Genomic DNA, 27,136 nt, shown 5'->3' with positions numbered 1-27,136 from the left:
AAGGATGGTTTCAAAAAGCATCTTCAGTTGATGCTCAGTCCTGCATTAGCTTCCTGCTTTCTTATTTTTAAGTAAAACAGATCGATCTAAGTTTTCATGCGATAATTAAGATTCCATAATAAGTAGACCTGAGCATTAAAATCACAACTTTTGGCAGAAATAACAAGGAAACGTGATAAACATTACTGTGAAAGGCTTGGCTCACAGGCTAACATCGGGTGCTGGGATCGCAGGACTCAACAGCCCGAATCCCCTGTGGCTGTCCCAGTGCTCAAGCCTGTTTCCTTCCAATTTCACCTGCACACAGTTGGGCAGGAACCCAGGCACTGTACAAATCAACTTCCGTGGGTTCCCGGAAGTCCTTCGCGCTGTCTTGTGGGAAACGTAGTCCCGATCACTATGACATCACAAGAAGGGGCTGTGGATACCGAACTTCCGCATCAGTCTTCAAACTTAGCTTCTCCCCAAAGTTAGGCGAGTGTCCTGCTCAGCACTGGGCTTGGATCTCTGACATGGAGGTTGGTGCAGGGTGCAGCGCCGTCCTGCAGATCTGAGGGACTGTGCACGGTGGCGGGTCCGGCGCAGAGGGAGGGAGCTGACTTGGGCTGGTTGGGAAGCGGGAGAAGCTGACCTGGAGGTGCTGTGCTGACCTAGGCTGGACCACTGCACTTGCCTGCGGGTTTGTCAGGGGAGAAGGCGTCATGCCAAAGCCATATGCTGTGAGTGTCCAGTCTCTTAGGACGCCCTGCTGCTCGAGTCTACCTGTGCTTCTGGTGCTTGAGGAGCTGGAGGAAGCTCACTTTCCTGCTTGGCTGGGGAAACATGCTCCCTAACTGACCCTGACTCACAGGGCTGTAGTCCGATTTCTCAGGATTCATAGAACACGTGGGGTTTCTGGCCACTCCTGTATTTAAAGCCGGCTCCGGACTCCTGGTGTGAGCTGACAGAAGTTCCTAAAGTTCCTATTTTTGGGGGGATTAAGGGATGTTAGTCCCAATTATTTGGAATAAATGATGGTTTTCAGGACAACTACTTTGAAATGGAACCCTCTGTACACCCCTCTGACCCGAATCCCCATACTAACCCTACCATGTTCGCACAGCATAATCCTGTAAATAGTGTGATCCTTGCTCTGCTTGGTCCACAGAATTACCAATGTTATACTGCAAAGAGAAAAAATACTAGAGAGCAGATCTGCATCCAATTCTATCTGAGACTATGTGGTGTCATATATTTGGACTAGTTTTCAGATATGAGAGAGGACTTGATGTGATGAGAGAAATGGACCTCATGATTGCCAGGAGGGGACTTGAATGTCTCTGAAAGGGAGGGGAGAAACGGCTGTGATGTTCTGTACATTGTCTTCTTATCTTTTTATCAGCAGTGTCTAAACTCCCTCAAACACACTCTGTCACCAAATGTGGTTTCCAGGTCCACTGATGCTCCCTGGATAGTTCTAGGAAGATTTGCCCAAGATTTTGTGCTGTGCTAGAGACAAGGAAAGATGAATTTGGAAGGCTGTGGCTACCTGGGTTCCTCCTGGTATCTTTTATGCTCTTGCATATTTTGCCATCTTTCAGTCAAGCCAAGTGTTTGTGCTAGAGACTGGCTCGTGACACTGAAGTCTACTCTTAGGAAACATGGGCTTCAAACCACCTTGTTCTATCTACTAGAATTCTCAGTGAGTTTCCAACTACATATAAAATAATAGACACTTCATAGTTGATGTTTCTAATCTGTAGGGGAAATAGTAACATTCTGTGAAGTGGGAAAAGCACACTGCCTTGTACATCAAAACAGCTTCCTTACAATGTAGAGATGATACAGCACCATGCTCATGTATAACCTACTGGCCCCAAATATTTATATATATTTTGAACTAAACAGACCTATGATTGAAAGGTGCAGTTAAGTCTATTCTGTGGTTCATCCCTGTCATCTGCATATTGGGGAGGAGTCAGGAAGCCTGGAGTTCAAAGTCATTCTGTGCTTCATAGCAAATTCAACGTGAGCCTAGACTACATGAGATCCTGTTTGTTTGTTTTTTTAATTCTTAAAAACATAGCTTATTGGGTGTGGTAATCACTTCTGATTCCTCGCACTTCTGAGCACCAGCAAACTGACAGAGATCTTACCAATTTTTGAAACTTGCACACATGCTTAGAGTAATTCTATTGACTGTATTTGAAATTTAATTTACAATGATTTAACTAGTGTCCTTTTGTTAATGACATCACGTGTTGGTGATTAGATGCGTGTGTGCATTTGCTGTGTGGAGGAGGATTCTCCTCGTTGCCTTGCTTGATTATTCCACAGCAGTTGCAGGGAATGTTAATTATCTTTGCATATTCATCCCTGTTATTTTCTGTCATGACCTCATCATGCTGCCTTTTCTTCTGAATTTTTCCAGTCTGTGCTTCTGAATTTTTCCAGTCTGTGCATCTCCTCTCGTCAGAGACTTCCTCCATTTGCCCGTTTCCAGCTCTGCACTTGTCCTTCCTTGATGCAGCTCTCTGGGGTTTATATTCCCACCTGTTCCTTCAAAACTTGAATGCCACCCCAAGTCCTTACACCTTAGTTCAGTTGGGTCCATAATCCTTCCTTACAGTCAACCAGAACAGAACTCCGGCTCTTCAAATGGTAAATGACAACCACATCTACCACTGCCCTTCACATGTGGTATCGCCACCATCCAGCCAGTAAAGCAAACTGTTAGTGGGATTCCTTTCCCTTACTCAAGGAGGAGTCCAGTCCCCCACGGTGTGTAGTCTGCCCCACTTCTCCCAGGCTCTTTTCATGTTCCCCTTATGTTAGTGTGAGTGATGATGGGAATGGAGTTTCTGGTTTTGGAAGACTCTGACAGTGACCTTGTCATGCTCAACATGTCGTTTTTTAGAAAACTCTGAAGGGACCTTGTGTTGGGTGATGACATTCAGTTCCTGGTGATGACTGTGTACATGACAGAGGCCGTGCAGAGAAGACACAATTTTGTATTTGGACAGGTTTTTGTATTTTTGTATTTGGACAGATTTTGATGCGAGTCAAAAATGAGTAAGGAATAAACCTGAGAAGCACAGGTTGAAGTCATTTTCTGCTTTTGAGTTAAAATATTTCTGTCAGTGAGCCAAATGACAATTTTCAACCTTAATGACGTATTTTGAGTTGAAGAGTATGTGCTAGTTTGTCTGGGCAGACTATAGAAACCTATATTCAATTGTTTTCTTGTTTGTGGTAGCTATGGAAAAACAAGTCAGATGTAAGAGTCTGTAAACCTCAGTGGTTTCCAGGTTGAAGTCCACATACTGTTTCATTAGGAACAGGCATTAACCATCTGAGTAGTTAAAATTAACCTTTATGTTTAGACACCTAAGATTGAAGCTTAAAATCTGTCAAATCTAAAGTCCATTTTGAAAAACAGTATTTCCCGATGGTCTCCATTGTCTTTTCAATGTTGCGGTCATACGCTCTCAGTCAAAGTAATACCAAATGTGTTGCTGTGAGTCAAAGTATTGCCAAATTTGTCAAGACAAGAATAAATGATTGTTTCATGTCACATTTCTGTGGGTCGAGATCCTGGACAGAGACCTGTGAACTGGCTTTTTGTGATGTTTCTAATGTGTTCTGCCATCAATAGATACACTAGGTCTGGAATGGAAAGTCATAGTTGTGGGAGGCTGATCAAGAATCCAGCCCTGTTCTGCTCTTTGCAGTCTCATAATCTTCTGGTGGTCAGGCTTGTCTGGCTCCTCTAAAAAAGTTCTCTGAGGCACAAAAAGGAAGTACAAGTATCTTATGACTTCTGCTCTGTTGCGGAGTGCATGGCCAGTTGGCTGTGAGGTGCTGTGCAGCATGCTCACATGAGATATGTGTTTTGAATATGTTTGGTCTATGCACACAAACATTCCTTGAATGTCACATTATAAAGTTTACGGTAATCAGACATCTCACTAAATGGGAAACAGGGACAGGAAATGCTCCAGGTTCCCACTGGGCATCTTCTCCAGTTAGGGTACTTTGCAGGGTTGACCCACATCCACTGTGAAGTCCTTTGGGGCAGCTTGGGAAGATGGCACTGGTGCAGGTCCAGAAGTTCATTGAGAGCATCAGGTAGCACTGATAAGCAGCCATGTGTGAATTCAGCAAAGGTGCAGTCAGCAAGAGCCACACAGAGGCCAGTCCCAAAGTCACCTTGCCACTGAGTATCAGAGTAGAGGCCTAAGACCCCATGCCTATGGAGTATGGCAGGAGTAGAGCCCACTGTCTAGTTTCAGTTCTTAAACTCTTTGAGCTTGTCAGTGTGAATCTTCTCAGGCTCACCCTGGGTGTAGAAATGCATGCCATGCTGTACATGTGCACATCATTTGGAGGGTTGTTCTTTCATTGCTCTATGAGAGTTTTCTGGATCCACTTCAGGTCGTCAGGCAGGGTTTCAAGCACCTTCTTTGTTGAACCATCCCACAAGTCTTTAGAGTTCTTAAATGTCTTCATGCATTTGTAACCCAAAAGCCTTTCTGTTTGCCAAGGCTTCCTTCTGCTGAAGTGTGCTGTTAGGTCTTTATCATTTGCCATTCAGTACAGTGTTTTCAGCCACATCCTGTGCATGTCACACATTACTGCTGTGGGATGTTCTGTATGGCAAATGTGTTGCTAATTAGTCAATAAATAAAACACTGATTGGCCACTGGCTAGGCAGGAAGTATAGGCGGGACAAGGAGGAGAATAAAGCTGAGAAGTGGAAGGCTGAGTCAGAGAGACACTGCCAGCCGCCACGATGAGAAACAGCATGTGAAGATGCCGGTAAGCCATGAGCCACGTGGCAAGGTATAGATTAATAGAAATGGATTAATTTAAGCTGTAAGAACAGTTAGCAAGAAGCCTGCCACGGCCATACAGTTTGTAACCAATATAAGTCTCTGTGTTTACTTGATCGGGTCTGAGCGCCTGTGGGACTGGCAGGTGAGAGAGATTTGTCCTGACTGTGGGCCAGGCAGGAAAACTTTAGCTACAAATGGTGTCCAACGTGGTGGCAAGAGTTTCCACCTAAAAACTGAGAAAAAAAGATTCTAAAATGGAGCTAAAAACAGTTCCTAATTGTCTCTCTCAAATGAGCGGCAGCTGCCCGTTTGAGCTACTTGTGGGTTCCTAGCATGTGTGCTCTACCTGCTGTATGGTGGGAATGAGGCCTCTGCAAGTGGCACATTAGGCTGCGTGGTGGATTTGGCCTTTGCTAGTACAGAACAAGAAGAGAGGTTTCTGGGCTGCATGCTGCTTGGATAAAGGCATAGAGACCCACCATGGCTCCCAGAGCTGGTGGAGGGCATGCCACTGCCATGTTGGGAAGCTGAGGTGGGCGGAGCCAGCAGCCACAGCTGCTGCAGTTTAAAGCAATAGATTCACAATAAGACAGATTCAGATGTAATAATTTACAATGTGTGTAAAATATACGTAGGCTTGAAAGAGACAAAAAGGTGATATATGGTGATATATACAGTTATATAAACAAATACATAGTTTTAAAAAATAAAGTCTTTAAAGAGACAGTAAAATTAATATAAAAAATAAGCCACATAAAGATGAATATTACACAGAGAATCTGGATTGTGTTGTCTTTGGGATTTTTTTTTTGTTTTGTTTTGTTTTTGTTTTTCGAGACAGGGTTTCTCTGTGTAGCTTTGCACCTTTCCTGGAACTCACTTGGTAGCCCAGGCTGGCCTCGAACTCACAGAGATCCGCCTGGCTCTGCCTCCCGAGTGCTGGGATTAAAGGCGTGCGCCACCACCGCCCGGCTGTCTTTGGGATTTTTAACTGCAGAAAAACATTTGATTGTAAAAGCTGTTGAGTTATGCCAAAATATATATTTTAAAGGTACCTTGACTTCAAAATTTGGATATAAGGATATGTTGCTTTGGAAAGGAGACTCTGCTTTTGTTCCCACAGAAAGCCAAAGGCTATGGATTTGTTCCAGATTAAGATACATCAGGTTTGACCAGCCAAGACCCCCTGAAAGGTCTCCGATGACACCATGGCCCAGATGATCCAACATCCAGAACCGTTTGAAGGCAACTGGCTCAGACGATACAGCCTCATGGACTATTCCATAATCCTAAAATTTTCTTTGTGTCCCCATAAGATACAGCGCCCCCCTCCAGCAGGAAGTAGTAAGAGAAGCTACGCCCAAATTCCCAAATTATATGTAATTTTACTTTGTTAAGGTTAAAACCTTCCTTTTTGAAAAAAAAAAGGGGGGGGAAGTGTTGTGGGATGTTCTGTATGGCAAACGTGTTGCTAATTAGTCAATAAATAAAACACTGATTGGCCATTGGCTAGGCAGGAAGTATAGGCGGGACAAGGAGGAGAATAAAGCTGAGAAGTGGAAGGCTGAGTCAGAGAGACACTGCCAGCCGCCACGATGAGAAACAGCATGTGAAGATGCCGGTAAGCCACGAGCCACGTGGCAAGGTATAGATTTATAGAAATGGATTAATTTAAGCTGTAAGAACAGTTAGCAAGAAGCCTGCCACGGCCATACAGTTTGTAACCAATATAAGTCTCTGTGTTTACTTGATCGGGTCTGAGCGCCTGTGGGACTGGCAGGTGAGAGAGATTTGTCCTGACTGTGGGCCAGGCAGGAAAACTCTAGCTACACATTACTACATTTTTTATTTCTAATGCTCTTAATTATATTTCCAATTATTATTATGACTTTTGGTTTACTTGTCTGAATTCTCAGTCAGACAATTAGCATAGGTCTTATATTCAGAGCATATTTATAGTTTTGTTGTTTGTTTTTCATTTTTCTATTTCCTATCCATATTTACTGTTCATAAGCCTTATAATGCTTATTGATATTGGGCTTTAAGTATTCTCCAGCTAGAATTTCAAGGACTTCTCTAGTATAGTATAGAAACCTTTCACTTGGGCTGTGGCCGCTTTTCATTGACTTGACTCCATCATTCAAGACACCATGCCCTTCTCTTTGGCTGTCTGAGGGAGACTGGTAAGAATTAGGTTCTTGGTCAGCCTGAAAGGAGATAGACAATAGATGTCTGCTCTACTCTTAACATCTTGAGGAATAAGCCAGAAAATTGGAGACTGTCCAGCAATTCCTGCCTTGTTAGTGCATGTGAATGGGGCATGAGCAAGCACAGTACCTTTAATTTGCCTTCAGTCCACTTCTCCATGCTGGAAAATGAACCTCACATATCTGAGCTAGAATTTCTCCACTGAGCTGTGTTCCCAGCCCCTTTTTTCTTTTACTTTAATGCACTCTTGTTTAGATTACCATCTTCTACTGTGCCAAAACTTACCAACAATCTGTGGGTTTCTCACTGAGGTTTATTCTGGCACATCTTATCTTCTGGGGAGGCATAAATGCCCTGCATTTCCATGGGCAGTAGTTGGGTTTTTATGGAATCTTAAGATGTGACAGTGTTTCTATCCCTTTGTATGAATAAGCTTTATGTGAAAAGCTGTATGAATAAGCTGTATGTGCATGAGTTAGTAAAAGAACATTGAAAAGGAAATCCATTCAGCTCCCAGTCTAGCTCAATGTCATGGAAATGGAGTGTTAATTTTGTACACTGTGAAAAGGTGTCACTTGCATTGGTTTAATAAAAAGCTGAACAGCCAATAACTAGCCAGGATTTGGGGGGGGGGGGGGGGCAGAGAGGATACTGGGAAGAAAAAGGGTGGAGTCATGAGGAGTCACAAGCCAGATGGAAAAGAAGCAGCATGGGCAGTACAGAGTAAGGGTAATAAGGCCATTAAACAGAAAAGTAGATTCATAAAAATGGGTTAATTTAAATTGTAAGAGCTAGTTAGTAACAAGCTTAAGCTATCAGAAGAGCTTTTATAATTAATAATAAGTGTCTGTGTTATGATTTGGAAGCTGGCTGGCAGGACAGAAAGTCTCACTACAAATGGCACCGCATTCTGATGCTCCCAAGACTGTCAATAAAATTTGCTTTGAATCAGAGGGCAGAGCTAGCTACTAGCTGACCAAAATTAACCATAGAGGTTTTGGAGGACTGAAGACAGAGAGACAGAAATTACTAGGGTGGGGCTTAGAGAGGGTCTTAGCCTTTTTGGATGGAGTTGAAGATTAGATAGATATAATTATAGTTTTCCTTGTTACTAAATTCAGAAAAGAAATTCACAAAAGAGGTGTAAAGTGTATAAGGTTGATAGACATAAAAGCTTAAATTGTTTATCTAAAAAATGTTTTGAAGTCTAAAAAAATAACTTCGGGTTGGCAATACAAGTTAGGATAGAAAACGAATGAGGTACAAAACTTTAGACTCAGAAAGAGAGGGTAGATAATGAAATATTTCTCTTAATTTGCCAAATACTAATGGACTGGACATTATGAATGTAATTCTTACTTGATGATTGTTCTTGTTGTATATAGTTTTACTGTGCTAGAGTTAAAAACCTTTCCTTTTTATTTACACAAAAATGGGTAATAATATTGTGGAATAATATTTTTGTACATTTTCAAGATGTCACTCTGATTTGTTTTTAAAAAAGCTGAATTGCCAATAGCTAGGCAGGATTTCCAGGCACAGAGGATGCTGGGAAGAAGAAAGGTGGAGTGGCCAGCCAAACACAGAGAAAGCAGGTCATGTAGGAGATGAGGTAACAAGCCACAGGCCATGTGGCAGCACATAAGTAATAGAAATGGGTTAATTTAAATTATAAAAGCTAGTTGGAAACTAGCCTAAGCTATTGGCTGAGCTTTCATAATTAATAATTAATCTCTGTATGGTTATGTGGGAGCTGGCAGGTAGGACAGAGAAAAACTCACAACAATGGAGTGTATTTAGAAGAGCCTTCTTCTCTACAAGAGCCCACTTCTCAGTGTCTAAGAAAGGAAAAATTCAAGTTTCAGAAACACAAGTGGATACCTGCAAAAACTCCACAAACCCTAAGGGTTCACCTACTGTAAGGAAGGTAGAAACACTATAAGGAGGAAAAAAGTATCTGTGAGGGGGACATGCTGGCAATGCCACAAGAAACACAGTTGTGGCTTCTAGAAAACCAGTGACGGGACCCAGCTCCTGAGTGAGAACTGCAAGAAATTCAGGGATGAGTTCTGGAAAATTCTTAGGCCTACAATGAAGTAGTAAACCGTCCTCAATCTGATTGATAGAAACTACTCTATGTTGTCGAATCTTAGATAGTCTTTTAATAATAAAAAAAAAACCTGCTACTAGATATAGGGGTAAAAGCTGAAAGATCAGAGAAGCAGAGCAAGCCACAGCCAACCTCACCTCTCCAACTCCTCAGCTGATCCTGGTTCCTCAGACTGAAATCCTCTGAGTCCTCACTTGAAAGGATCTCAGCTGAACTGCTTTAGTTCCTATTTCCTCATGCTTTATATACCTTTCTCTGCCCTGCCGTCCCTTCCTGGGATTAAAGGCCTGTGTGCTTCCCATTGCTGGGATTAAAGGTGTGGGCCACCATGCCTAGCTCTGTTTCCAGTGTGGCCTTGAACTCAGAGATCCAGATGGATCTCTGCCTCTCAAATGGTAGGATTAAGGTTGTGTGCCACCACTGTCTGGCCTCCATGTCTAATCCAGTGGCTGTCCTTTTCTTTAACCCCCAGATAAGTTTATTGAGGTACCTATTATATCAACACAACTCTATGTACATTTTCACATTGCTCTCCATTATTCTGGAAACAGACATTTTAATCTGTTCTAAGCACAGTGATTTGATTTCATGTTACTTGTTGGTGTGAGTTTCTCCTTAGTAAGACATATTAAGGTATCTGAATAGACTTGTACATATCTAGGATCCGTTTACCAAGGCAGCCATGATAATTGTGGTAAAGTGAATGAGAATGGCCCCATAGGCTCATATACTTGAATTCTTAGTCACTAGAGAGTAGATTATTTTCTGTGTATAGTTGTTTTGCTAGTGTGCACGTCTAAAAGATTGTCTGATCCTCTGGAACTTCAGTTACAGAAAGTTGTGAGCAGCCGCAGGGCTTCTGAGAATCAACCCCAAGTCTTTCGAAAGAGCTGCCAGTGTTTTAACTGCTGAGCCATCTCTCCAGCCCCAACATACTGTTTTGTAGATGCACTCATTCTCCACTTCGTGGTTCTTAAAAGTATAATAAACATAGGAGTTTCTAGGCTCTTCCACCATTCACTCTGTTTAAACATGAGTCCTGTGTCATATCACAGTAGTACATCAGACGTATTACTTACCTATATTAGCTGCATAGCTCTAAATCTGGGTACCCTCTAGATTTGTGTGCAGAAGCACATATGCCTCTTTATGTAATTACTGACAGTCTTAATCAATACAATGTGCGATATTCATTCTTTTCTTCTTTATTTCAGGACATGCTGTCCTTCTGGGATGTGGCCATTTATTTCTCTGCAGAGGAATGGGAATGCCTGGGCCCTGCTCAGTGGAATCTGTACAGAGATGTGATGTTGGAGAATTTCAGCAACCTTGTGTTCCTGGGTGAGGATCACTTCTGTGGTGAACTCTTAATTGACTGTCAGTATAAAATTTGCTTCCTTTGTACAGTATCTCATGGGAGCTTGTGCTTTCAACAATGAGGTTCATGGAGCTACTTTTAAAGAAAATTAGGGCAATTATTGTTATACCTTAGAACTGTTTCATTTCTTTTGTGCTTATAACCTTTTGTTGGCTTTTTGTTTTATTTTGTTCCAAGTATTCTCCACATCAGTGGTTATGCTAGAAATTAAGTAGCAGGAACAAGGGGCATACTTGTTGTAGAGAATGTCACACTCTTCAGTTTTAATATTTTTTCGTTGTAAATGAGTGGGGTGGAATTCAGGACCTGCAGGCCCTAAGCACCTCCTAAGGATTCTGATGTGCCTATCACAGAACACATGAGGAGGTAATCCTCTACAATCCTTTGTATTATTTTCTCATTCCTGTTGCACACAATCCTGGAGAGGGCATGTTATTCCTAGGAGAACACACTAACAGTGTTGCCCCCTTTCCACAAACAGGTCTTACTTCCTGTAAGCCATACCTGGTCACATTTCTAGAGCAAAGACAAGAACCTTCAGATGTGAAGAGACAAGAGGCTGCTGCCACGCAAACAGGTGTGTAGGAATGAGGGGACAGAGGACAGAGTGGGAGGCCAGAGATCCAGCAGAGCTAGGTCTTGAGATGCGATGTCCTGGTGGAAATCATTTTTAAAAATCTCCCTCCCTGTCTTTTGCTGTCAGTGGAAGATGTCTGTCAGATGTTTGTGATGCTTTGAGTCTCCCAGGCTCTGTTCTTCTCCCTTCAGGTCAGCTTGTGTTTACAACGCCTCCAAAACTGTCATTTTTAAGTGAACTTGACTTATTTTTATAACTTTTCTCAGATATTTGTTCTCTTCATAAAATATATACAAAGCTTCCTTTCTTAAATCCTTGAAATACATAATTTATTACTTTTATGGACAATCAGTCTTCTTCTTATGTAGAGTTTAACATTCTTACCTTCCAAAACTAAAAATCGTATCTAGGATATCATATATAGCGTATACATGTGCTTTCCAAGCTTGACTATTATACTTTTTGTTTATCTAGTCATAAAATTTCTATATTTTTTATGGACCCTTTTTCATTAACATAATGCTCTTCAGGGTTTTCTTGATTGGTGATGTTATGCCTTCCTTACATGTTTGATTTTGATTAATATTGCTTAGTTTCTATGTTCTATGTCGTCATGATCTTATTTCAGTGCAAAGTTACACGATTTCTTCCCAGTGTGATTTTTAATTAGTTTCCATTGAATGCAGGTGTAGAAATTTAAATGTAGCTCATTTATATAGGAAAATTTAACTGTGAGTAAATGTCTCCAATTTGAAAATAATTATTATAAACACAAAGAATGTTGCTCTGCTTTTATTTGTATTCAACTTTCACTTGCCAGGAAAAAAATGCTATACGTGTACGGACTGTGGCAGAGCCTTTGATTGGAACTCACACCTCATTAAACACCAGAGAGTTCATTCGAGAGTGAAGCCCTACAAGTGTGAAGAATGTGGGAAGGCCTTCAGCACTCCATCTGTGCTTTCTGTACACCTGAGAATTCATACAGAAGAGAAATCCTACAAATGTGAAGAATGTGGCAAAATGTATTATTATTCCTCAAAGCTTAAGGAACATCAGAAAAGTCACTCTCAGGAGAAACCCTACAAGTGTGAAGTGTGTGGCAAGGCCTTCAGGTCTGCCTCACATCTCTCTACTCACTTGGGAATCCATACTGGAGAGAAACCCTTCAAGTGTGAAGTGTGTAGCAAGGTCTTTAGAACTCCCTGGCAACTTTCTAGTCATGTGAGAGTCCATTCTGGAGAGAAACCCTACAGGTGTGAAGAATGTGGAAAAGCCTTCTCTACTCAGTCATACCTTTCTCAACACAAATTAGCTCATACCGGGGAGAAACCTTACAAGTGTGAGGAATGTGGAAAAATGTTCTACTGTGCGAAAAACCTTAAGGAGCATCAAAGAATTCATTCTGGAGAGAAACCCTTCAAGTGTAAAGAATGTGGCAAAGACTTCAGAACGTACACAGCACGTTCTAAACACCAGAGAATTCATACAGGAGAGAAGTGTTATAAGTGTGGAGAATGCGGCAAGGCCTTCCATCAGTCTTCTGGCCTTAAACAACATCAAAGGATTCATCTGTGAGAGGAAGAACACAAGTGTGACAAATGTGCCAAGGTCTTTTGCACTAGCTAAGAACTTTTGAAACACCTGATAGTTCATACTGCAGAGAAATGCCACAAGTGTAAAAAGTGTTGCCATTTGTTTAATAAACATTGTAATATTCTTCAACACAAGGTAGTTCAACTTCAGTGAAATAATACAAATGGTAAAATGTTCATAAAATGTCTTATACTTCTTTGGATCCTAAAAGATATAAAAAAAAAAAATTCATTCTGACTAGAAGCCCTACAAGTGTGGAGAATGTGGTAAAACCTTTGGAAGCATTGAGACCTTACCCAGCACAAAAGAATCGATAGAGGAGGACAGCTATACACATGTGAGGAATGTGCTGAAGTCAATCAATGCTTCCTGACCTGAATTTATCCTGGAGACAAGCAGCACAACTGTGGAGGGCGTGACAATGATTTTAAAGGATCCTCATATCTTAAACAAAGGAAAGCACTCATACTGAGCAACAAAGTTACAAATGTGAAGAATATTGAAAAGTTATTCAGCCCTTGTTGAACCTCAAGGAAGTCACACATGATAGAGTCTCTGTAAATGTATAAAATATGGCCATGTGTTTAGCTGCTTTTTAGTCTAAGAATCATAGGGTTCATGTTGGTAAGGAGCACTACAAGTGCTAAGATTGTGGCAATCCCTTTACCTGACTTCCATGTCAGAAGTGTCCCCAGAGACATTATAGTAGAGGGAAACTCTACACGCCCAAATGATGTGGAAAAAACATAAAAAATATTTTTAATCACCATCAGCACCAAAGAATCTGTATTGACGAGTAGCTCTACAATGCAGATGTCCTATTTGTTTCTGTTCTCAATTTCACACAATGTGATGGAGTCTCAGTCTGGATCTGATTGACTGTGACTATGTCAACAGGGTATTTTCATGAATACTCATTGATATAGGAGAATCTAGAACACTTGCGATGATGCCAGTGCACCTTGGATGACCCACACCTGAGCAGCTGGTCCTGATAGTAGCAGAATGCTTGTTGAGCTGAAGCTGAAGGGCACAAGCCAGAAAGTAGCACACCTCTCTTGTTCCCACATCACTTGCTGCCCAACTAACCTAAAGGAAGAAGACCCAAATGATCAGAATCAGAAATGAACAGGGAGACATTGCCATGGATTCTAAAGAAATTCAGTCTATCTTCAGGTAATATTTTGAAAACCTGTTCATAGAAGAAATGTCTTCAGTGTGTTTCTTGCAGACAAGTGAAAAATGGATTTTGTTTCTTGATCCCTTCATCTGGCCTGTGCTGTGGAATGTTCTGTATGTTAAATGTGTTGCTCTGATTGGTTAATAAATAAAACACTGATTGGCCAGTAGCCAGGCAGGAAGTATAGGCGGGACAAAGAGAGAGGAGAATTCTGGGAAGTGGAAGGCTGAGGCAGGGAGATGCTGCCAGCCGCTGCCATGACAAGCAACATGTAAGATACCAGTAAGCCACGAGCCACGTGGCAAGGTATAGATTTATAGAAATGGGTTAATTTAAGATAGAAGAACTATATAACAAGAAGCCTCCCACGGCCATACAGTTTGTAAGCAATATAAGTCTCTGTGTGTTTACTTGGTTGGGTCTGAGCAGCTGCAGGACTGGCAGGTGAGAGAGATTTGTCCTGACCATGGGCCAGGCAGGACCAGAAAAACTCTAGCTACAGGCCTATGTCTTTTGACTGGAGAATGGAGGGCATTAGTTGTTCTGATATGTGAGTGTTAACTGTCGTTTTGCTTCTGATTTTTGGTTGTGCTGTTTGTGTTCTCAATGGCCCTTTGTGTTTTAGGAATTTTGGCTTCTTATTTCTTTCCACGGTCTCTTTGCTATGCATATATTTCTCTTCAGCATAGAATATTGCTTCCTGTATTTTCTTTAGGTTTGGTTTGTAGATTATAATTTTTAATGCTTTTTATATTATCTTTGTCCTTTAGCTATGACAGATAGTTTTGCTGCCTGTAGTAGCTTAGGTTGGCTGTCATGGTCTTTCAGGACTTGGAATGCATTTCTCCAGGCCCTTCTGCATTCCAGAGTTTCTATTGAGAAATCAGCCCTTATCCCTATGGACATGTCTTTTCACTTGCAGCTTTCAGTTTGCCCTGAGGATTTTCTTTTCTGGTCTTCTCCAGTTGATGTTCTTTGTGCTTCTTGTAACTTTATGAATATGTCTTTTCTTCATTTGAAGAAGATTTATTTTATGATCTTGTTGAAGATCTTGTCGATCCCTGGGGATTCTTCCCATCTATGCCTATATTTTGAAGGTTTCATCTTCTCATAGTGTCTAATATTTCCAATGTTCCTTTCCTGTGAGGTTTTTTTTAAATTTTCGTATTCTTAACTTATTTCATGTAGATCATCTACTTTATCCCTAAGTCCTGACATTCTACCTTCTGCTTGATTCATTTGATTGTATATTTTCCTAGTTGGATTATTGAGCTTTTCAATTCCATCTTCATCTCAGCTAAAGCCCTCATCAATCTTTCTCTTTATTGAATTCCAGTTTCAAATCCTGGGTTGTCTTGTCATTTCCACCATTGTTGTGGGATTTTTTTTGGTTGGGTATCACTAAGCCCTTTATTCTCCTTAAGTTTATTGTCTTTGATGGTAGAGCGAGGGTTTGATTGTTTAAATGAGGGAGGACTTGATACAGCATAGGCTAGCCTTGACCAACTTAGATGAGGCTGGCCATAAATGCCTTTTATCCCTACCTACCTTTCATAAACTAAGGTTACACACATGTGTCACCATACAGGCTTTCTTGTTTCTCTCCTAGTTTTTTATTCTCTGTATTATGTCCAATAAATCTTTTACAATCCCTTTGGTGCTCTTTAGTACATTGATTGATTGGTTTATTGATTGATAGACTGACAGACTGTGTGCCTGTGTTTATATGTAGACTCACATGCCATGCTATTCATATACAGATCCCAGTTTCTTTCCTTGCACTGTGTGAGTGTACAGGATCCACTTCAGGTCATCAGGTTTTGCTGCAGGTTCTTTTTGTGCCAAGCTAACCTGCACTAACCTTTAGTGTTCTTTAATGTCTTTCCTCATGCTCTTGTAATTTTTGCCAGCTTTTGTGTTTGTCAAGGCTTCCTTATGCCTCAGCATGTGATTAGAAATGTATTGTTTTCCATCACTGTGGTATTTTCAGCCTCATCCTTGAACTTTTCATACTTTATTAATGGCTGTTTTCTAATATTCTTTGCAGTCAGGACAAATCTCTCTCACCTGCCAGTCTCACAGGCGCTCAGACTTGATCAAGTAAACACAGAGACTTATATTGGTTACAAACTGTATGGCCGTGGCAGGCTTCTTGCTAACTGTTCTTACAGCTTAAATTAATCCATTTCTATAAATCTATACCTTGCCACATGGCTCGTGGCTTACCGGCATCTTCACATGCTGTTTCTCATCATGGCAGCTGGCAGTGTCTCTCTGACTCAGCCTTCCACTTCCCAGCTTTATTCTCCTCCTTGTCCCGCCTACACTTCCTGCCTAGCCAATGGCCAATCAGTGTTTTATTTATTGACTAATTAGCAACACATTTGCCATACAGAACATCCCACAGCACTTCCCCCCCCCTTTTTTTTTTCCAAAAAGGAAGGTTTTAACCTTAACAAAGTAAAATTACATATAATTTGGGAATTTGGGCGTAGCTTCTCTTACTACTTCCTGCTGGAGGGGGGCGCTGTATCTTATGGGGACACAAAGAAAATTTCAGAATTATGGAATAGTCCATGAGGCTGTATCGTCTGAGCCAGTTGCCTTCAAACCATTCTGGATGTTGAATCATCTGGGTCATGGTGTCATCGGAGACCTTTCAGGGGGTCTTGGCTGGTCAAACCTGATATATCTTAATCTGGAACAAATCCATAGCCTCTGGCTTTCTATGGAAACAAAAGAGACTCTTTTCCAAAGCAACATATCCTTATATCCAAATATGAAAATATGCATATTGGTTTAACTCAGCTTCCTTTACAATCAAATATCTCTCTGCAGTTAAGAATCCCAAAGACAACACAATCCAGATTCTCTGTGTGATATCCATCTTTATGTGGCTTATTTTTCATATTAGTTTTACTATCTCTTTAAAGACTTTATTTTTTTAAACTATGTATTTGTTTCTATAACTGTAAATATCACCTTTTTTGTCTCTTTCAAGCCTACTCTTTTACACACATTGTAAACTATTACATCTGAATCTGTCTTATTGTGAATCTATTGCTTTAACCTGCAGCAGCTGTGGCTGCTGGTTCCGCCCACCTCAGCTTCCCAACATGGCTATATTTACCACCAGCTCTGGGAGCTATCTTGGGTCTATGCTTTTATCCAAGCAGCATGTAGCCCAGAAACCTCTTTTTTTGTTTTGTACTAGCAAAGTCTAAATCCATCATGCAGCTTAATGTGCCACTTGCAGAGGCCTGATTCCCGCCATACTGCAAGTCAAGCATGCACACCAGGAACCCACCAGTAGCTCAAACCTGCAGCTGCAGCTCATTTGAGAGAGACAATTAGGAAGCTGTTTTTAGTTCTGTTTTAGAATCTTTTCTCAGATTTTAGGTGGAAACTCTTGCCACCACGTTGGACGCCATTTGTAGCTAGAGTTTTCCTGCCTGGCCCACAGTCAGGACAAATCTCTATCACCTGCCAGTCCCACAGGCGCTCAGACCCGACCAAGTAAACACAGAGACTTATATGGTTACAAACTGTATGGCCGTGGCAGGCTTCTTGCTAACTGTTCTTACAGCTTAAATTAATCCATTTCTATAAATCTATACCTTGCCACATGGCTCGTGGCTTACCAGCATCTTCACATGCTGTTTGTCATCATGGCGGCTGGCAGTGTCTCTCTGACTCAGCCTTCCACTTCCCAGCTTTATTCTCCTCCTTGTCCCGCCTACACTTCCTGCCTAGCCAATGGCCAATCAGTGTTTTATTTATTGACTAATTAGCAACACATTTGCCATACGAACATCCCACAGCAATTCTTTATTATATGTGCAGTTATTATTTTGACTTTTTGTTAGTTGTCTGAATTCTCATTCAGACCATTAACCTAGGTGTTGAAATCATAGCATATTTGTAGATTTGTTGTTGATGTTTTGTTTTCTTTCTAGTCCATGTTTCCTATTTATAAGCCTTATAATGGTTATTGACTTTGGGCTTTAGAAATTTTACTGACCTCCAGCTAGAACTTCAAGGACCTCTCTAACATATTCTAGGAACCTATCTGTTGGGCTACAGCTTCTTCTCAATGACTGGATCCCACCATTCCAGGTGTCATGCCCTTCCTGTTGGGTCTCTGGGGGAGACAAGGGAGAATTCAGTTCTTCATTAAGCCTGAAATGAGACAAAAATTAGATGCTTGCTCTAATTTATCCAGAGTCCACTATTCTGTGTGCATTTCTGTGGCCATTGATATACTTTAAATAATTTTATACTTTTCTGCCATCTTACATTATAATAACACAGCCATTTTTGTGTTTCAATATCACTGTATTCTGATTTTTGGAATATATTTCACATTTAATATCAGGGGTTGAAAACAATTTTATGAAAGGAGTATTAGCATACATTTGTTTGCAGAATATATCAGTGTGTATCATGTTGCATCTCCTTTTGGGAAAATGCTTTAAGGGAGGAAGAATTTTTCTTTAAAGTGCATATTTTTAAAATTTAAAGTTAGCATAACTAAATATAGCACACTATGTGGGGATGTAGATGAATGTAGCCCTCTATTCCCCTTTATTTTTTTAAATTGCCAATGAAATATTTGATGGTGTTTCATAGTAGCATTACTCTGGGAGTTGTAAGAGATTTCAGTAACATGATGATGCCTTAAATTATTTGTTACCATAAGCAAGACCATTATTCGTGTTTGGTTATAATGAGAGTCCTGGGAAGGTCATGCATAGAGCTGCTTGTCAAAGTCACGTTCCAGATATGACACAATGGTTATTTTGCTGGAGCTCCCAGAGCTTTGTGCTGTATTTGAGGCTGTGTTCTGAGTAGTGAGGGAGAGGCACTATCCATGCATCTAGTGAATTTTATCACAGATCTCTGCAAAGCTGATAGCAGAGAGGGTCCCATACGCAGACAGACAGTTTCAGGTATCAAGCTGACATCTATTCATTACTAGTTGTACACTAGAAGCTTGGAGTAATGCCTTTATACGATATAAAATCATTCCTCTAAAGAGGATAAGTTTTTGTGAGCCCCCTTTCATCACCTCCCTTGCCAGAGTCTGATCATTGATAAGACTGAGAGCAAGTACTAAACTAAAAACCAAGCAAAATCTATCACATTAATGGTGGTCATTAAAATTGTAAGAATTTATACCTAACACTTTATCAATTTAAGACTTGGGATCTTTAAAATTTAGGACAATTTCAATGTTGAGCTCAGGAAGAATCTCCTATTAGGTAACAGGATATTTAGAAGAAGCCGTGAAATAACCATAGAAAATTCTGAAGCAGAAAACAACTGAATTTTTTCAAATAAACATTAAAGTACATATCCAGCTGGTACTGTAAATGATACAAAAATGGGAACAATCCCAATGCATAACAATTCCATTGAGGAAACCCTTGCTGGGAGGCTTTAGTTCTCACTATATTCTGCAGACAGTCTGATGGAACAGATTCTCAGGCTGTACCAAAATAAATAATGAAAATTTTAAGATAATTTAACTTCTAATGCTTGTAATTTCTGTTTAACCTTTTTGGCCTCTAAGGAAATTTGAAAAACACGCAATTATCTTTGCATTTCTTAGCCATTATATTACCCACAGGAAATATTTTTAATTTTTTAAAATTTCAATTTAATCCTTATTAGTTTCTTAAAAATCCATCTCATCTGATTACATTGTTCTTTTCATTTTTTGTGCTGTATAAAAACGTGAATTTAAATATGATGTTTTAGTAATTAAAGACAAGATAATTTTTTTATTTTGTTAATTTTGCTGTTTAACTGATAAAGCTACAGTTTTCCATCAACACCAGAGATCTGAGAAGGATAAATTAGAACAAGAAGTATAATCCAGATAGCCTCTATGTGAATCATTAAATATTTTAAATGTCATATTCAATATATCTCCAAGGATTTTGAGGACCATCTCTTATGTATACCTGATTTTAAGCAAAATTTATTTGTACTTACTTCTCTATATGAAAACACGTGCAGAAGACTAAAGCTTGTTCTTGTAAATGAAGTACATTTGTGCTTAGCGTGACTATAAACATAGTTTTGAGGACATGGAAGAACTGACTCATTTATAACTGACCATTAATTGTACGGCTTAATTATCCTTCACAATTTACAAGGAGTTAGTAGCTTTTATAAGATTAGGATTTTACAGTTTTATCCCTGTTAAGTTTGAGTCTTAAAAATTTGAATTGAAGATCCCTTAGCATTAAAATAAAACTTTAAACTCTAAATACAGTTGTAAAGACAAAGATGTTAGACATATATATTTAAGTCAGTTTGGGCTAACCTGAATACACCTTAGGAATTTATATCTTATTATCAAACATACATTGTTTTATATTTTAAAAATTTTAGAAGCCTAGTGTTAACAAAGAAATAAGTGGTTAAACATACAGTTAGCAAAGACATAAGTGGTTAGACATACATCTCTGTGTTTTGTTAGCTTGAGTATACCTTTGTAACCTTAGGAATTTAATGTTGTATAGAAATTCATCCTAATCTAAAATACTTTGAGCACCTGCTGTTGCCTGCTTAGTCTACAAAGAAGATACAATCACACATAAAGGGCACAGTAGGACTAAGAAGTTTTATAGGTGCTCCCTTAGTTGCTTTATGCCAAGTGGGCCTCTAAATCCAGATGCCAGTGAAGTTACATGGCATGTGTTCTTTAATCTTTGTAAAGATGGCTGCTAGCCACATGGTTGTTTTTATCCTGATGAGGTCATCAGCCAAGATGGACGGACGCAAGCCACATGGCTACTATTTAAAGACATCTATTTCGTACAGTGTTATGTAGTAGACCTCTTTTTCTAAACAAGAGTTGAATCTTATGTGTAGTATACTGTAGGAAATTTAAATTATCTATATATAGATTTAATTATCAGCCTATTGTTACAAGCTTTAAGCTAAATTTTTGTTATTTTTCCCCACCATACCCAATGAATTTGTGAATCCTGAGATAAAGAATTTATTGAGAACAGAGATATCTCTATGCTTCATGTGCTAATATTTTTTATACATGAGTTTAGTTAAAATAGTCAATGGCGGTAAAATAGTTAATAAAAGTTGATTGATAATAGAAACTTTAGACTGTTGAGCTGTACAACCCAAGAATGGGTACAATATTTCCTGTGTAGTATGTGTAAGCCCCCCACAGTGACTAAACTTATTGCTAAGCTTCCTAATTATAAATTTGTTAAAATACTTGGGATTCCATTTTTGTCTAAAAGTTTCTTTATTTATTGTTCTGCCCCTTGGATGCTGACACTCACGTCCCTTGGTGCACTGCCATTTGTATCACTCTGTACATGCCCAGGAAGCCAGACCTCAACCCAGAAGTGCTGGGTCACATCTGCATCTGCACTGTATTTATCATCTGTGATTATTCATATTGGGTTGAGAAGTACCCTCTCTATCACAATGGCTCTCTACTGTGAGAAATGTACATTATGTATGGTGTATTATGATGTCAGCATGGGACAAAATGCATATTTCATTTCAAGATTTATCATTTATTTATTTATGTTGTGTGCATGGTTGTTTTGCTAGTGTGCATGTCTAAGAGATTGTCTGATCCTCTGGAGCTGGAGTTACAGACAGTTGTGAGCAGCCGTGTGGCTGCTGGGAATCTACCCCAGGTCCTTTGGCAGAGCAACCAATGCACTTAACTGCTGAGCCATCTCTCCAACCTCAACATACTGTTTTATAGATAACACTCTCTCTCCATTTTGTGGTTCTTAAATGTTTAATATCCGTAGAAGTTTCTAGGATTTTTTTGACATTCACTTTGATTAAATGAGTCCCATGCCACATCACAGTACTACATCACACTTATTTTAGGAATATTGCTTACCTATATCAGAAGCTCTTTTAGCTCTCCTCTCTCTCTGGGTGACCTTTAGATTTATATCCAGTAGCTCATATGCCTCTTGGTATTTATGTTTTACTGGCAGATTTAGTTAGCATGATGTATAGTATTCATTCTTTTTTCCCTCTATTTCAGGGTACACTATCATTTGCAGATGTGGCCATTGAGTTTTCTCCAGAAGAGAGGGAATGCCTGGGCCCTGCTAAGTGGACTTTGTATAGAGATGTGATGTTGGAGAATTTCAGTAACCTTGTGTTCCTGGGTGAGGACAACTTCCATGGTGAACTCTTAATTAACTGTCAGTATAAAACTTGCTTGCTTTGTACAGTAGCACACAGAAGCTTGTGCTTCCAACAATAAAATTTATGGGGCCAATTTTAAGGAAAATTAAGGAGGGTATTTATATACCTTAGAATGATTTTACTTCTTGAGTTCATAAACTACCCCCTTCCATTTTAAAACTATCATTTATATTGGTGGTTATGTTATAAAGTAAGTAGCATGAGCAGGAGGCATACATTTTAAAAAGAATACTACACTTTGTTTTTAATGTTTTTCCTTGTAACTGAGGGACATGAAGCTCAGGACCTGCAAATCCTAATTTCCTCCTAAGCATTCCAATGTGGCCATCGGGAAACACATGAAGAACTAATACTCTACAATCCTCGGTTGTATTTTCTCATTTCTTATACACACAGTCCTGGAGAGAACATGTTATCCCCAGGAGAGCACAATAATGATGTTCCCTTTTTCCATAAACAGGTCTTGCTTCCTCTAAGCCATACCTAGTCACATTTCTGGCCAAAGACAAGGACCTTCAGCTATGAAGAGAAAAGCAGCAGCTGGCATGCAAACAGGTGTGTAGGAATAAGGGGGACAGAGGACAGAGTGAGAGCCAGAGATCCAACAGAAAGCCAAGCTTTATCATGAACATTGACTCACAATGTTCTGATGGAAACCAATTTTTAAGGATCTCCTTCTCTGTCTTTTGCTGTGAAAAGAGGATGTTGTTGATGCATTAATTCTCTTATGCTTTGTTCTCCTCTTCCCAATAGGTCAGCTTATGTTTACAGTAACTGCCTAAGTTCTGTAATTTGTAGGTGAACATGATTTATTTTTCACAAGTTGATTAACAGATATTTACTCATAAAATGTGCATAGATCTGCCTGTCTTCAATCCTTGAAATATATTATTTAATATTGTTATGGACAGTTTTCTTGTTATGCAGCCTAACTTTCATACCTTCCAAAACTAAAAGTCTGTACTTAGGATATATATATAAACAGTGAAAACATGTGTCTTCCAACCTTAACTACTTTTATACTTTCTGTTCATCTAGTCATAAAATTTCTATATTTTTTAAGTGCCTTATTTACAATAGCATACTACTCTTGTTTCCTTAATTGTTGATGTTGTGCCTTCCTTCCATGTTTGACTTTGATTAATGTTCCTTATTTCTATGTTCTGTGTTGCTATGGTCTTTGTCTTTCACTGCAAGTTACATAATTTCCACCTATCATGGTTTTTTAATTAGGCTCCACTGGATACAGATTTAGAAATTTGAATGCAGCTTATTATTTATATAGAAAAAAATGCAGGTATGAGTAAATATTTATATTTTTAAAAATAATCATAAATATAGAGAATTTTGCTCAGTTTTCCTTCATTTCTCAACTTTACTCACCAGGAAAAAAACACTATACAAGCAAAGAATGTGGCACAACTCTTTCTTGGAACTCACAACCTATTAGCCACCATAAAGTTAATTTAAGAATGAAGCCCTATAAGTGTGAAGAATGTGGTAAGGCCTTCCATTTTCCATCATTACTTTGTATACACAAGAGAATTCACACAGGAGAGAAACCTTCAAGTGTGAAGTATGTGGCAAGGCCTTCTATGTTCCATCATGACTTTCCGTACACAAGAGAATTCATACAGGAGAGAAACACTTCAAGTGTGAAATATGTGGAAAGGCTTTCTATACCCCATCATTACTTTCTATACACAACAGAATTCATACAGGAGAGAAACCTTACAAGTGTGAAGAATGTGGCAGGCTTTCAATGTTCCAATAGTACTTTCTGAACACAAGAGAATTCATACAGGAGAGAAACCCTACATGTGTGAAGTATGTGGCGAGGCCTTCAGTTGTACATCAGTACTGTCTGTACACAAGAGCATTCATACAGGAGAAAAGTCATACAAGTGTGAAGTATGCGGCAAGGCCTTCTATACTTCATCTGACTTTCTGAACACAAGAGAATTCATACAGGAGAGAGACCCTGCAAGTGTGAAGTATGTGGCGAGGCCTTCAGTTGTCCTTCAGTACTTTCTGAACACATGACCATTCATACAGGAGAGAGACCCTGCAAGTGTAAAGTATGTGGTGAGGCCTTCTATACTTCATCTGACTTTCTGAACACATGACCATTCATACAGGAGAGAGACCCTGCAAGTGTAAAGTATGTGGCGAGGCCTTCTATACTTCATCTGACTTTCTGAACACATGACCATTCATACAGGAGAGAGACCCTGCAAGTGTAAAGTATGTGGCGAGGCCTTCTATACTTCATCTGACTTTCTGAACACATGACCATTCATACAGGAGAGAGACCCTGCAAGTGTAAAGTATGTGGGAGGCCTTCAGTTGTCCATCATTACTTTCTAAACACATGACCATTCATACAGGAGAGAGACCCTGCAAGTGTAAAGTATGTGGCGAGGCCTTCTGTTTTCCATCACTACGTTCTGAACACAAGAGCATTCACACAGAAGAGAAACCTTACAAGTGTGAAATATGTGGCAAATATTTAAAACTTCCCAGATTCTTTCAGCTCACTTGATAATCAATTCTGGAAAGAAACCCGACAAGTGTGAGGAATGCAGAAAAGCCTTCTTTAAAAAGTCATACCTAAGTTAACACAAATTAGCTCACACCGGGGAGAAATCTTACAAATGTGAAGAATGTGGCAAACTGCCTAACTGTACCAGAAACCTTCAGGAGCATCAAAGAATTCATTCTGGAGAGAAGCCGTACAAGTGTAAAGAATGTGGCAAAGACTTCAGAATGTACACAGCATGTTCTAAACACCAGAGAATTCATACAGGAGAGAAACATTACAAATGTGGAGAATGTGGCAAGGCCTTCCATCAGTCTTCTGGTTTTAAACAACATAAAAGACTTCATTTGTGAGAGAAACCCTGTGAAGAACGTGCCACAGTCTTTTGCACTTACTAAGAACTTTTGAAACACCTGATAATTCAGACTGGAGAGAAATGCCACAGGCATTAAAAATTTTAAAAACCTTTTAATAAACTTTCTAGTGCTTCTCAACACAAGATCAAACTTCAGTGAAATAATATGAATGTTCATAAAATGTTTTATACTTCTTCAGACCCTAAGAGATATCAAAAAATATTCTGAATAGAAGCTGTACACATTGAGAGAATGTTATAAAGCCTTTGGAATCATTCAGACCTTATGCTGGGGGAAAAAATCATAGTACAAGGAAGCCATACACAAGTGAAGAATACAGTGAGGTGCTTTACCATTCAATCAACATTATGTGACCTCCTTGGAATTTACCCTAGAGGGAAACAATGCAACTGAGAACAATGTAACAATACTTTTAAGGGCTCCTCATACCTTCAACCAGTGGTTCTCAACCTTCCTAATACTGACCCCCTTTAATACAATTCCTCATGTTGTGGTGACCCCCAACCATAAAATTATTTTATTTGCTACTTTATAACCTAAAAGTTTGCTACTGTTATGAATTATGATATAAATATCTTTGTATATGATGGTCTTAGGTGACCCCTGTGAAAAGGTCATTTGACCCCCCAATGAGTTCATGACCCACAAGTTGACAATTGTTGCCTTAAACAAGGAAAAACTATTCATACTAAGCAACAACCCTAGAAATGTGAGGTATGTTCAGAAGATTTTTTTTCTTTATCATTCACCCCTTGTTGAGCATCAAGGAAGCATCAATGTGTGCATGAGAGAGACTCTGCAAATGTAGAGTATGGTGTTTAACTATTCTTCATGCCTGTATCTGCATCATAGGGTTCATATTGGTAAGGTGCACTACAAATGCTAAGATTATGGCAATGCTTTTACCTGACTTTCATATTGGAAGTATCCCTTGAGACTTCATACTAGTGAGAAACTCTGTATACACAAATAATACAGAGAAACCTTCAATAATATTTCTATTCTTCATCAACACAAAACTCTACACATCCAAAAAAATGAGAAAACTCTTCAATAATATTCTAATCTTCACCAACACCAAAGAATGTTTATTGAGAAGAAATACTGCAAATGTTCATGTCCTTATTTGCTTCTGCTCTCAACTTCACACAGCCTGGCAATATGCGTGAATCTCAGTTATGTAGATTATTAGATCTAATTGGTCCATGGATGTGTCTGTGGGTCATTTTATTAAAGCTAATTGATGTAGCAGAATCTAGACCACTGGATGATGGCAGTATACCTACCATGTGCCACTCTTGGCCAGGATGTCCTGGGTGTATGAAAATGCTGGCCGAGCCCAAGCCAGAGTGAAAAAGACAGAAAGCAACATCCCTCCATGGTTTCTACTTCACCTGATGCCTCTAGATTTGTGCTGTGTACTCCTGGCCTGGCTTCCATTGATGATGATGTGCTGCCAGTGAACTGAAATAACCCCCTTTTCTCCCCTAATTAGTTTTTGGTCATGGCATTTATCACCACAATAGAAATCAAACTGGGTAAAGAATGCTGCAAGGCCTTACATCTTCTTAATACCTTAGTGAACATAGAAGCCCCCTACTGGAGATAATGTCACAAGGCTTTGAGGTTTCTTCAACCTTAACTCATTGAAAAATAAAAACACTGTTACAAAGAATATTACAAAGACTTTATTGCATCTCATCCTCTGTGGAAATAAAAGCAGAACCTCTTTTCCAAAGCAATATATCCTTAGACCCAAATTTTGACATCAAAATATCTTTAAAATATATATTGGTTTAATTTAGCAGCCCCCATAATTAAATTTCTCCCAGCAATTAGTTCATTAATAGTAAAAAAATTTAAAGAAAACATAATAATATATATAATCCAGACTCTCTGTATATTTGTTATCTTTATGTGACTTAGTACAATTTTTTATTATTTTATTTTTTAAGGACCTCATTTATTATTTTTAAATTATTTTTAAATTTATGATGTTTTCTCTCTCTGAAGCCTATGCATATTTATCAAGCATATTGTGACCAGTTTAGAAGCCTTTTTGTCTGACTCTGTCTTTATTGTGTATCTATAATCTTTTTCTGATCACTGTTTTATGTTGCTAAGCAGGCATGGGTAGGATCAA

The 27,136-nt window shown here is 39.3% G+C and overlaps 1 pseudogene; it reads left to right on the top strand.

The window, feature by feature from the left end:
- The first annotated feature begins 134 nt into the window (after positions 1 to 134).
- Positions 135 to 26,668, top strand: LOC131921990 (zinc finger protein 728-like; annotated as a pseudogene).
- Positions 26,669 to 27,136: the final 468 nt, after the last annotated feature.

The sequence above is a fragment of the Peromyscus eremicus genome, chromosome 11 (genome assembly GCF_949786415.1).
Source record: "Peromyscus eremicus chromosome 11, PerEre_H2_v1, whole genome shotgun sequence".
NCBI classification, from domain to species: domain Eukaryota; kingdom Metazoa; phylum Chordata; class Mammalia; order Rodentia; family Cricetidae; genus Peromyscus; species Peromyscus eremicus.
This window is presented reverse-complemented; position numbering and strand designations above follow the sequence as displayed.